We start from the raw sequence: 11,209 nt of genomic DNA, 5'->3' as shown, positions 1-11,209 counted from the left end.
TTTCTGTGAAAAATGCCATTGGAACTTTAATAGGAATTGCATTGAATCTGTAGATTGCTTTAGGAAGTATGGACCTTTTAACTATGTTAATTCTTCCAGTCCAAGAGCACAGAATACCATTCCATTTCTTTGTGTCTTTTTCAATTTCTTTCAACAATGTTTTGTAGTTTTCAATGTACAGGGCTTTCACTTCTTTGATTAAATTTATTCCTAGGTATTTTACTCTCTTTTTTGCAATTGTAAATGGGATTTTATTCTTAATCTCTCTCTCTTCTACTTCGTTGAAAGTGTATAGAAATGCAACTTATTTTTGTATGTTGATTTTGTATCCAGCAACTTTACCATATTCATTTAGTGTTACTAAAAGCTTTTTGGTGGATTCTTTAGAGTTTTGTACATATAAAAGAATGTCATCTCAAATAGTGACAGTTTCACTTCTTCCTTTCCGATTTGAATCCCTTTTATTTATTTTTCTTGCCTGATTGCTCTGGCTAGGTCTTCAAATATTATGTGAAATAGGCGTGTTGAAAGTGGGTAAACAGTTAACTTGTAATAACTAATTCAATCCTTACAGCAAGCATACTAAGTAGGTTCTATTTTTATGCCCATTTTACAGAGGAGGAAGCTATTTCATGGACAGTATATATAAGTTACCCAGGGCACTCTTATAGAATGCTGGGGGAGAGTAAACCGATACAATTTCTATGAAGACAAATTAGTCAATAGCTATCGAAATCATGCATTTACTCTTTGACCAGAATTGCACTTCTAGAAATTTATCTTATCACATACTCCCACATGAGAAGTTGCACATATATAAGGTTATTTTTTGTAGCAGTGTTTATAGTAGGAAAGTGTCAAGAGCTGAGCTGGAGAGAGCTGAGCTGTCGAAATGAAATTAACAGTCAAGCCTTTCATTATTTACCTCTCTAGTATAAGCAAGAGGCTGACCAAGAGAAAGAACAGGCTCCCCAAGTGTTTCAGGCTTCCCCGTGGAACAGCACCCAGCAAGGATCAGTGCGGATGTGAGGATGTGAGGTTGTTTTCACTGCCAAGGGAGCCCTAAACAAAAGGCTTCTGCCATTTTATGGGCCCAGGAGTTGGGGGGAGGGAGAAGGGAAAGGAGTGAGAATGGAAAGATAGTACTCACTGAGTATTGAGCCAGAGTGGAGAAAATGTCTTCAAGATTCCTCTCCCCCCCACATAAGGAAGTCTCAGCAGAGGTGTCTATGAAAGGCTCCTGATAAAGAGGCCTCCAAATGGAGGTGTCTGGGCTAGGAATACAGATATATGTAAGAGCATGGTTGGCTTGGGGGCCTGAGTCCTTGAATACAACTCCCTTATGACACTACAGGGCACTGGCTGTGCACCAAGTCTGGTGTGGGAGGGCAGCCTTTCCCAAGAGACTTGCCAGGTAAAGCCTTTTTAATTGCCTGTGGTTGGGCCTGAGAGATCACACATAGATTTTTGGCCAGGAGTCAGACTCCTCACTAGAATTAGAAACAGTTTAAAGATTCTTCAGTAGGGTGTTGGTTGAACAAATTGTGGTAAACCCATACAATGTCTTACCATATAGAAGTGAAACAGGATTTTCGGTGCAGCGAAGTCAGAATCCCAGCTGGAAATAGGTGATTTACTTAAAATGGATAATTTAAGAGAGTTTAGGAAGGGTTGAGGGATACTACAACAGCCAGGGATAGCAACAGGGAAGCCATTACCCTCCCTAGGTCTGAATGGTTGTAGGAGGGAATGGTTACAGCAACCCCTTGAGACCTGTGGTCTTCAGTAGAGGCACATTGCCACTGCCAAACTATGGCCCAGCGGGGAGGGAGCAGGAGAAATAACTACCCTGACCTCTCTCCTTCCATGTTTGATCAGAACGTCCATCTTTGGCTGATGCTTTCCATCTGCCAAACCTAACCCGAAGCCACAGGGTAAGGGGACCTGTTAGATGCAGTCTATAAAGATTAAGCTTACAAGGTACTGAGTAGGGAGGAAAAGAGTGGAGAAAGTGGAGAAGGGTGGAGATTGAAGCTGTACCCAGCAAGTGTTAGGTAGATCAGTGCAGATTTGAGGCAAACAAAATATCTAGCTCAATGATTTCATTGTATAAATACATAATTATTTAATCTACTGTCTGTTCTTGAGCATTTAGGTTGCTTCCAGATTTTCTTTTTTCTTATTATAAACATTCTTTTATTTAATTCTTTTCATGCCTATTCTTACTTCCATAAGATACATTCTTAGTAGAGTGGCTGGGCCCCATTTTCGAGATTTTTGATATATATAACCTTCAGAAAAGTTTAACAATTCACCCTCTACCAGAAAATTGTGAGAGAGCTTGTTTTCCTGCATTCTCATTAACACTAGGTATTATCATTAGTCTTTGCCAATTTACTAGGGGAAAAATTACATCTTTCTGTTTTAATTTATATTTCTTTGGTTACTAGTTGAACTTAAAAACTAAAAAAATCTTCACTGGACATCTTTGTTTTGTTAAATTATCTTCTTGTTTTAGTATAAAATCCTTACTCTAATTTGTGGCTAGTGCCCTTCAAACCATAGATCCTGTTTTACCCTCTCTAGAGTATACACTTTAAATATTTTGTGATGGTCTTTGCCATGGTTACTTGACTAGAGTTGGGGCAGAGTTGTAGGATTGTCTAACTCCTGAACTGGATTTTCAACCAAGCTTCATGTTGTTAGTCCCATTTTCATACCACCACTCTCTTCTTCCTACTTCCAGAGACACCTCATGCTGCCAATTCCCAAGCCTTTTGGTGGCAATGCAATGTTAGTTTGCTTTGATTGTCGACTTTCTCCACTGCCAGCTCAAATTCAAACTTCTCAGGTCTTCCAAGTAAGTTACCACTCTTCCCTTTGCTTTCCACCTTCCTCATTTTTGTGGTGGTGATCTCTTCTCCTGATCTCTTTGTCCTTATATATTATGCCTGAAAAGTATATAGTTTCTTTTCCTGTGATTTTAATGAGTTTATTGGAGGGCATGGCATTTTAACAGAAAGTCCCAAGCTGAATTTGTATCTTAAAGTTTAAAGTGTTTTACTGGACCTTGTTAGGTTGGGAAATCCTAGAGACGTCTCATAGACTCAGAAAGGATAGCTGTTTGGACTGAGAGCCTTAAAGTTACCTTGGATCAGTGTGAGGAAGACTCCTCTATTGATGAAAATTGTTTCCATGACCTCTTAGAATATCTTTGCACTGACATTCATAAAGGTGTTAAACAGTTGGGTTGTTCATGCAACAACGTTTGTGAACTTGTTCGTTGGCATGCAATCTAATGAATCAGACAGGTACACATTTATTATATTCAAAATTTAGGTTAATCCTCTCAGGAACATAGCAAAATGGTTAATAACAGATCATGTGTGATCACTGACAATCAGAAAGGACAGTGGCTGGAATAGGGTCCAGGGGGCCTGCTGCTGGGCCATTTATATGCTGGATCATGAGGTGGTCTGGGTGACTGAGAAGGTCTAGGAGGGGCTGGGCTGAGAGGAAAGTGACACTTTGAGGGCTCAGTGCAGCTGCTGTTTGCCAAGTAGTGTGGAAGCATTTTCGTATTTTATAGTAGGTATGGTCATAATGGTACATATAACTATTTATCAGTCCTGAGTCCTTGTCTTTTGCTCCAACCATGTTGCTTTTATATGAATTATTTACCCTCTCTAGGATGCTCTAGATGTGACTTTAATCTGTTTTACCTATCTTGTCTGTCACTGCCTTAGTTCCTCTTCTCAATATCTTTCCTAGCTTTCTACAGATAATGGATCCCCTGTATTAGATTCAAGCCTTCACCAGTTCCTGAGCCAGTTCTGAAGGTGGCGGCCATCTAATCAATAACATCAACAACCTAGTGCTTGCTTTCCAACAAGATCCCTGACTGTGTAGGTAATCCCTGAGTTGTAGCTTTCCCTTCCATCACCCAAGTTGGCTTTCTTTGTAGGGTGGACTTGTGTCTCAGTTTCCCTCCCCACTGTGCTTGGTACCTGATACCTTTTGGTGCATCCTACATCTTTCGATTCGCCCTCTCCCTGGTCACTTTCTGTAGTCTTGCTGCAAATGGACAGATATAGCCTGGAATCATGATATAGCTACCTATGTGGCTTTGAGCCCATCTGCCATCTCTGCTCTGCTCTGTAACCCTGGATTGCACTCCTTTGGTATTGATGCTTGCCCAACCCATGACCATGTATTGCTGTGCCCTTTGGATGCTATATTATAAACTGTCTAGCTGCTCTCACAGGACAATATTTCATATGTTATATAGGGCAAATTTACCATCCTGAAAAGAAAAAGTCAATGTTCTTTTAGCAAGGATGGAGAGAAGAATGGCTGACAGGTCAGATACCAAACAGCTTTTGCTACTCCATATCACAAACTGGCATTGGAGGTTCCCAATTAAACAGGCCCTGCAAAATATCTAATGATGAAGCTTATGGTGGGCAAGTGCCACCCAGGTACTCAGAGCCCACAATTAGTTTTTAGTCCACCTATCTTATCTATGAGAAGACAACCAACGATTATAAGACATTTGAGGAAAGATGTATACACAAAAGAAAGATCAACTTAAAAACTAACTTGGAGAAAACAGAGACAATGTAGGGAGAAGAAAAAAGTTTTAATATTATTGTTAATATTCTCAGAGAGGTAAGAGAAGGTAGTGTAATAATGAAACAAGAAGAGAACACTATAAAAGGAGTATTTAAGGAATAAAAGAGAACTCTTGGAAACTAAAAATATCACAAAAATGATAAACTCAATAGGAAGGTTGGGCACTGAAATTGAACACATCTCTGACTATAGAATAAAAAATAAAGAAAATGAAAAATAAGAGAGAAAAGAACATTAGAGTGTCATTCTAGTGGATCTAACAGCTGAATGAACCACTGCTGTCTAATATCTGTTCAGTATAGCTTAATATATTGAAAACCCTATTTGGTCTCAGGTTGTATGTTAGATATTATAGATTTTATACCTGGAAATTACTGCTGCTTCCATTATCCTAATTCCATGTATATAGTAGAGATCTGTCCTCCAGAGATGGGAATGAGCAGGATCCTTTCCTTTTGGGAGGTGTACATGGAAGAAAGGACAGAGATAGCACAGATAGAGGAAGTTGGGATGGACAGGGATCAACAAAATTACTTGCTAAGAGCTCTCTTCTCAAAAATGTCACTGCAGATTAAACTACTATTTCTCAAACCTGAGGGCACATAAGAATCACCTGGGGTACTTGAGGACGGTGCAGATTACTCTATGCACTGAGGTTCTGATTCAGTAGGTCTGGCAATGGGATAGGAGAGGCAAAAATTTGTATTTTATACACGCAGCTCAGGTGAATCAGGCAGTTGGTCCTTGGACCATAGTGTGAGAAACACCTCATTAGCAAGATTGGTAGTAGTCTCTGGAAAAGAAAAAAAAAAGCACAAACAAAACTGGGCAAATGTTTCTATCCGTTTTGATTGGCATCTTTTGGAGTTACTGTAAGAGAGAAAGGAAGACGTCCTGCTGCTCAGCAGACAGGGCTGTTGGACATCTGACTGTACGTTAAGCAGGCTCAAACCATGTCAGTTCTCTGAAGCAGGACGGAGGGCCATAATTCACAGGAATGTGTGGTTTACAGCTGATAGGAATTTTAGAGGCTTTCCAGCTTTTTTAGCTGTGACCTATAGCAACAGATACATTTTATATTGTATTCCAGGAAACACACGCATGCACAGACACACTCACACAACACACACAACACATATGCATACATTTATTTACTTCATCAAGCAACACTCTTACAACATGTGATGCACTCTGATATACTTTTTGTTATATTTAAACTTAAAGAAATTCTGGTCATGACCCATTAGATTGATTGTATGGCTCTTGTGTTATAACTTGCCACTTGAGAAACACCAATCTAGTGCAGTCACATTATTTTAGAAATGAGAAACAAGCTTGGAGAGGTAAGGCTTGTCCAAAATCACACAGCTATAAATAGAAGAACTCAGAGCTAGAGCTTTCAATCTGGTCATCCATCCACCATGGCCTACAGTATATCTAAGTGTTTGTTTTATTGCTCTTAGCACGTTTTCTCTCAGGACAGAATAGTCCATTTTTATTTACCTGATTGCCTATCTAGTTGAAACACTTTGAAGGGTATAGATGTTTTTTCCCTAAGTGAACCTCTAGATGGTAGTGTCAGCTCTTCTGATGGTGAACTACTCAGCTGAGCCAAGGTGAATTCAGACTTGTATGTTTGCACCCTTATCTTACAATGCTTTATAGATTGGTATTTTTCTGTAGGTAAGCTGAGCTTTATGCCCATCCTGAAGAAACTGTTTTACATGATTTTACAAGCAGGATCCATTTTGTTATTTGTCATTTTTTTTTTATCTGTGTAGAAAAGATATTTAGAAAAACAAACACATATGTGCTTCCAACATCCCCAAAAGGGCCTTCTTGTTTTGTATTCACTATAATTTTATTTTCCATATCTTTATATTATAGGACTTTAAATAATCATTTTCTGCTATTTCTATTATTCCAGCTTGAAAACTAAATTCTTTTAGTGTGGGAAGTCTACATGGGCCCTTTTAGATTTGAAATAAGTGAACAAAACTTCCAAACAACTTTATATTTATCCTCTCCTAAGAAGGAAAAGTCATATTCTGCTGTAGAAGATTTTTCTTCCTTACTTGCAGCAAGGTTGGCAGAGTGATCTGTGCGTGTAAGAGGAGCTTCTGAGGAAGGTGAGTGTGAAGACTATGCTGTTTGTTGGGGTTTCAGGGTTAAACAGGCTGAACAGTTGAGTCCTTCCTCAACCATACCGTTCTCACAGTTTGAGCTGGAAGAAAAAGAGAGAATCAGATGGCTATCCTTGACCCTTATTCTTTTTTTGCCTTTTCTTGCCTTCTACACAAGGTCTCCTTTTTTTAAAAAAAACAATGAATTCAAGGATGTAGGAAAGAGAAGAAATGATAAGAAGTGTGGTGGTTAATTTGTTTTGTTAACTTGGCTGGGCCATGGTGCCCAGATATTTGGTCAAACATTGTTCTGGATGTTTTTGTGAGAGTACTTTTTAGATGATATTAACATTTAAATTGGTGGACTTTGAGTAAAGCAGATTGCCCTCCATAATGTGGGTGGTGGGCCTCACCTGATCAGTTGAAAGCCTTAATGGAGCAAAGACTGACCCTTCTCTCCCACTCTCCCCAAAGTAAGAAGGAATTCTTACAGCAGACTGACTGCCTTTGGACTCAAACTGCAAAGCTTCCCTGAGTCTCCAGCATGCTGGCCTACTCATTGTATTTTGGACTTGCTGAGCCTCCACAGACACATGGGCCTGTTGCTTAAAATAAATATCTCTCTCTCTGTAAACTTCCATAGGTACACATGTATTCATTTATATACATTCATCCTTCTATTGGTTTTGTTTCTCTGGAGAACTCTAACACAAGAAGTAAAGAAATAGGTAAGATAGGGGACTTCAGGATGATTAACCCAGCTTACCAATTAAAAGCTCAATTAAAGCATATGGAAAGACAATTAGAACACTGCTGTTCTCTCCTCTATTTCTCTCCCGCAACTTCCTCTTCTCTGAAGCCTTGAAAAATGCAGGGACTTACTCTGTTTTCTGTATCATGGTATCCTCAGTGCTTATCACAACTTTTGCCACATTCTACACTCTTGGTAAATATTTGTTGGTTGAATGAATGAATGCTTAGGAGTCTTAATTGTACAACATGGAGAAGGACTGAATGCTCAATGTCACAGGAGCATGAAAACATATGACAAGTTTGGGGAATGATGAATAGTGCAGAGTTGGAGGTTTTTGCATAGAGGATGGCTAGAAATAAATCTGGAAGTTGCTGAGGATTGGGACTTTATCCTTGTGAGCAGCAGAGAGCCATCAGGCAATTTTAAGGAAGGATTATATCCATGTTTGTCCCTCAGAATTCTGATTCCCTGGATTTTCTGAAAGATTAGCAAAGCTCAAAGGCTTTTGTTTTCATTACTGCACTTTAGAGTGTCTTAAATCCAAATGTATTCCCTTGCCTCTGCCTGTTTTAAGTCTCCCTAGTTAACCTTTTTGTCCACTGACACAATTGATAGAAGAACATGGGTCTTGGATTGATGTTGAAGCCTGGGTTTATCACTTAGAGGCCTTATGATCTTGAGCAGCTGCTTTACTTCTCAGCAGCATGGTTCCTTCACCTTTAAATAATTGCATAACCCAATGTTGAAATGTTGAAGGCATTTTCTTAAGATCTGGAACAAGAGGAGAGTCTATTATCTAGTTTCTTTCAACACCATACTGAAGTTTCTACCAAGTGTGATATGGCAAGAAAAAAAGAGTAAAGTGTATAAAGATTGGGAAATTAGTTAATACATAAATTATTAGAATTAATAAGAAAGGTTAGCAAGCCTACTGGGTACAATATAAATATACTAGAAAGTCACTATATTTCTATACAATAGCAACAGAAAGCATAATTCAATAAAATTTACAATGGAATTAAAAATATTAAGTTCTAGGGAGAAATCTAACAAGAAGTATCCAAGTACTTTATGGCAGAAATTACAAAACTTTATTGAAAGACATTAGAGAAGACCTAAATAGAGAAATATACCATGTTCATGGATTAGAAGCCTTATTATTGTAAAGATTTTACTTATCTGAAGTGATCTACAGATTTGATGCAATTCCAATCAAAATCCCAATTTTACATTTAAACCCAATGAGCCAATTCTAAAGTCCATGTGGAAATGCAACGGACTAAGAATAGATAAGCCATTTCTGAAGAAGTATCAGATTGGCGGATTTGCTTTACCACAATACTAGATATTAATATTTATAAACATGTTAGTTCAAAGCTAGACAAACAGACTAATGGAACAGAATAGAGAGTTAAGAAATAGATCCATGTATATATGGAAACTTAAAGCAAATCAGCCGGGAAAAGAATGAACGTTTGAATAAATGATGCTGGAAAATTGATTATCCATGTGGTAAAAATAAACTCTAGATGCATTAAGATTTAAACATGAAAATCACAATTATGAAATTGTTAGAAGCAATACAGAAAAATATCTTAAGGACTTGGAATAGGGAAAGATTTCTTAAATAAGATACAAAAAGCATAAACCATAAAGGAAAAGATTTATAACTTCCACTATGTTAAAATTAAGAATTTCTCTTTCCCAAAAGACAGCAAAAAGAGTGAAAATACAAGGCACAAACTGGGAGAAGACATTTGTAATTGATAAAACTGACAAAAGGTCAGTATCCAGGATATATACATAACTTCTACAGATCAGTTAGAACAAAAAATCAGTAGAAAAATGGGCGAAAACTTGAACAGATATTTCACAGAAAAAGAAAGCCAAATAGCCAATTTACCTATTAAAAGATGTTCTACCTCATTCGTAGTTAAGGAAATGCAAATGAAAACCATAACATACTACCATGTCCTCCACCCATGAGACTGGCAAAAATAAAAAACTAACAATAAATAGTGTTGGTGAGAAAATGAAGCAAGAGGAACACATATACTGTGGGTGGGAATGTAAGTTGGTATAACCACTTCAGAATGAAAAACGTATATAAAAGTACCCCATGACTGATAGGTCCCACTTCAGAGAAATTTTTGCACATTTGCACTGGGAGACGTGGGAAGGCAGTAGAGGAATGTTCATAGCAGTGCAGTTTGTGACAGCAAAACACAGAAAACCACTCAGGTGTCCCTTGCAAGCTGTCAGCCTCACTGCTCATGAACAAGGAGGAAGGACGCTATGACTGTCCTCGTGCCGTATAGTTCATGAACGGTGTCTGCCGTACCATCTAACAGGAAGGCTCAAAGGAACTCAAATTATTTCTTAAACCCGAGAAATGATAACTTAGTCCATTTTGTTCTTTCCTTTAACCTGTTGCTTTAAAAATAATTCACAGGCCTTGAGGGATAGAGTACAATGTCAACAATTGACTGTAAGAGAGGAATAGTTTGCTGAATTGAACCTCTGCATTCTGGAAAGTTTAGAGAGGGTGTGGTATACCAGAAAAAGACTTTCAAAAACAATTTAAAGACCAACCTTGAAATCAATGTGTCAATGTCTAACTTGTACACCTACTTTGTATTAATTTTGAAGCTGACTTACACCCTAACAAAATCAGACCACGAAGCCCGTGCAGAGGGTGTGGTCAGTTGTTTTTGCAATGGTAACAGGCTGACTACCTGAGCAGACTCCTTTTTCCTCAGAGCTAAGCCTACTTGAGTAGTTAATGATGCAGCAGCTGCCGTAGGAGTTGTTCATTCCCCATCCATCAAATCACAATGCTTTTGTAGTGAAGGCAGTAGTGCCAGGGCGAATGTTTTCTTTCTGTAGCTCACAGTTATGAGCATATTTAACAGTGCCTTAAGAAAGCCTAATTTTGTCAGCATCATTGGAATATTTGAATCTTGCTCATCTTTCCACATCCATCACTTATGGAGGAACTACTTTTTTTTCCAAGAGAAATAAAGAAAGGAAACCCTGTGGAGCAAAGGGATACGTGGGGTGTGGGAGGGGAGTTGTATTTCCTATTCTAGGGAAAGAAAATACTCCTGACATTTTAGGTCATCATGTTAGGCAAAACAATAATCCCAAGAAAGCAGTGAAAGTTTGAAGGGGTCAGACACACTTGGCTTACCGTGTGTCACTACTAACACTTACTTCTGGGCTGTCACTTACTAACTGAGCTGTGATGCTACATAGCATTGAGAAAGCTGCTGAATCTTGCTAAGCCTTGGTTTCTTCGTTTGTAAACTAGACGGAGTAGTAGAGCCACCTTGCAGGATTGCTATGAGAATATGATGATGCATGTAAAGCATGTAGCCCAGCATGTGGTAGGTGCCCAATAAACCTCAGGTTGGGAGCCCAGGCTCCTGAGCTCAGTGATCCATTTCATTTATCAAAGTTTGCTCCAAAAGTGTTTTTATAACAGAGTCTTTAAAAAGAATTTCCATACTGCCAAGTTTATGCTAGAATTTAAGCTGCAACTTTGAGGTTACTGGCCCTAGAAGGTACAGTGATGAAATTGGTCTCTCACTGAAAATGGGATTGGGTAACAGCAAAACAATTAGGGTGCAGATTTTATCTCTGTGAATAACATCTCTGAGCTCCTGAGCCCTATGTGTAGGAACTTGTTTAATATCTGCTT

This window comes from Equus przewalskii, unplaced genomic scaffold (genome assembly GCF_037783145.1).
Source record: "Equus przewalskii isolate Varuska unplaced genomic scaffold, EquPr2 contig_4043, whole genome shotgun sequence".
Lineage (NCBI taxonomy): Eukaryota > Metazoa > Chordata > Mammalia > Perissodactyla > Equidae > Equus > Equus przewalskii.
The sequence above is the reverse complement of the archived record's forward strand: the minus strand, read 5'-3'. Positions refer to the sequence as shown.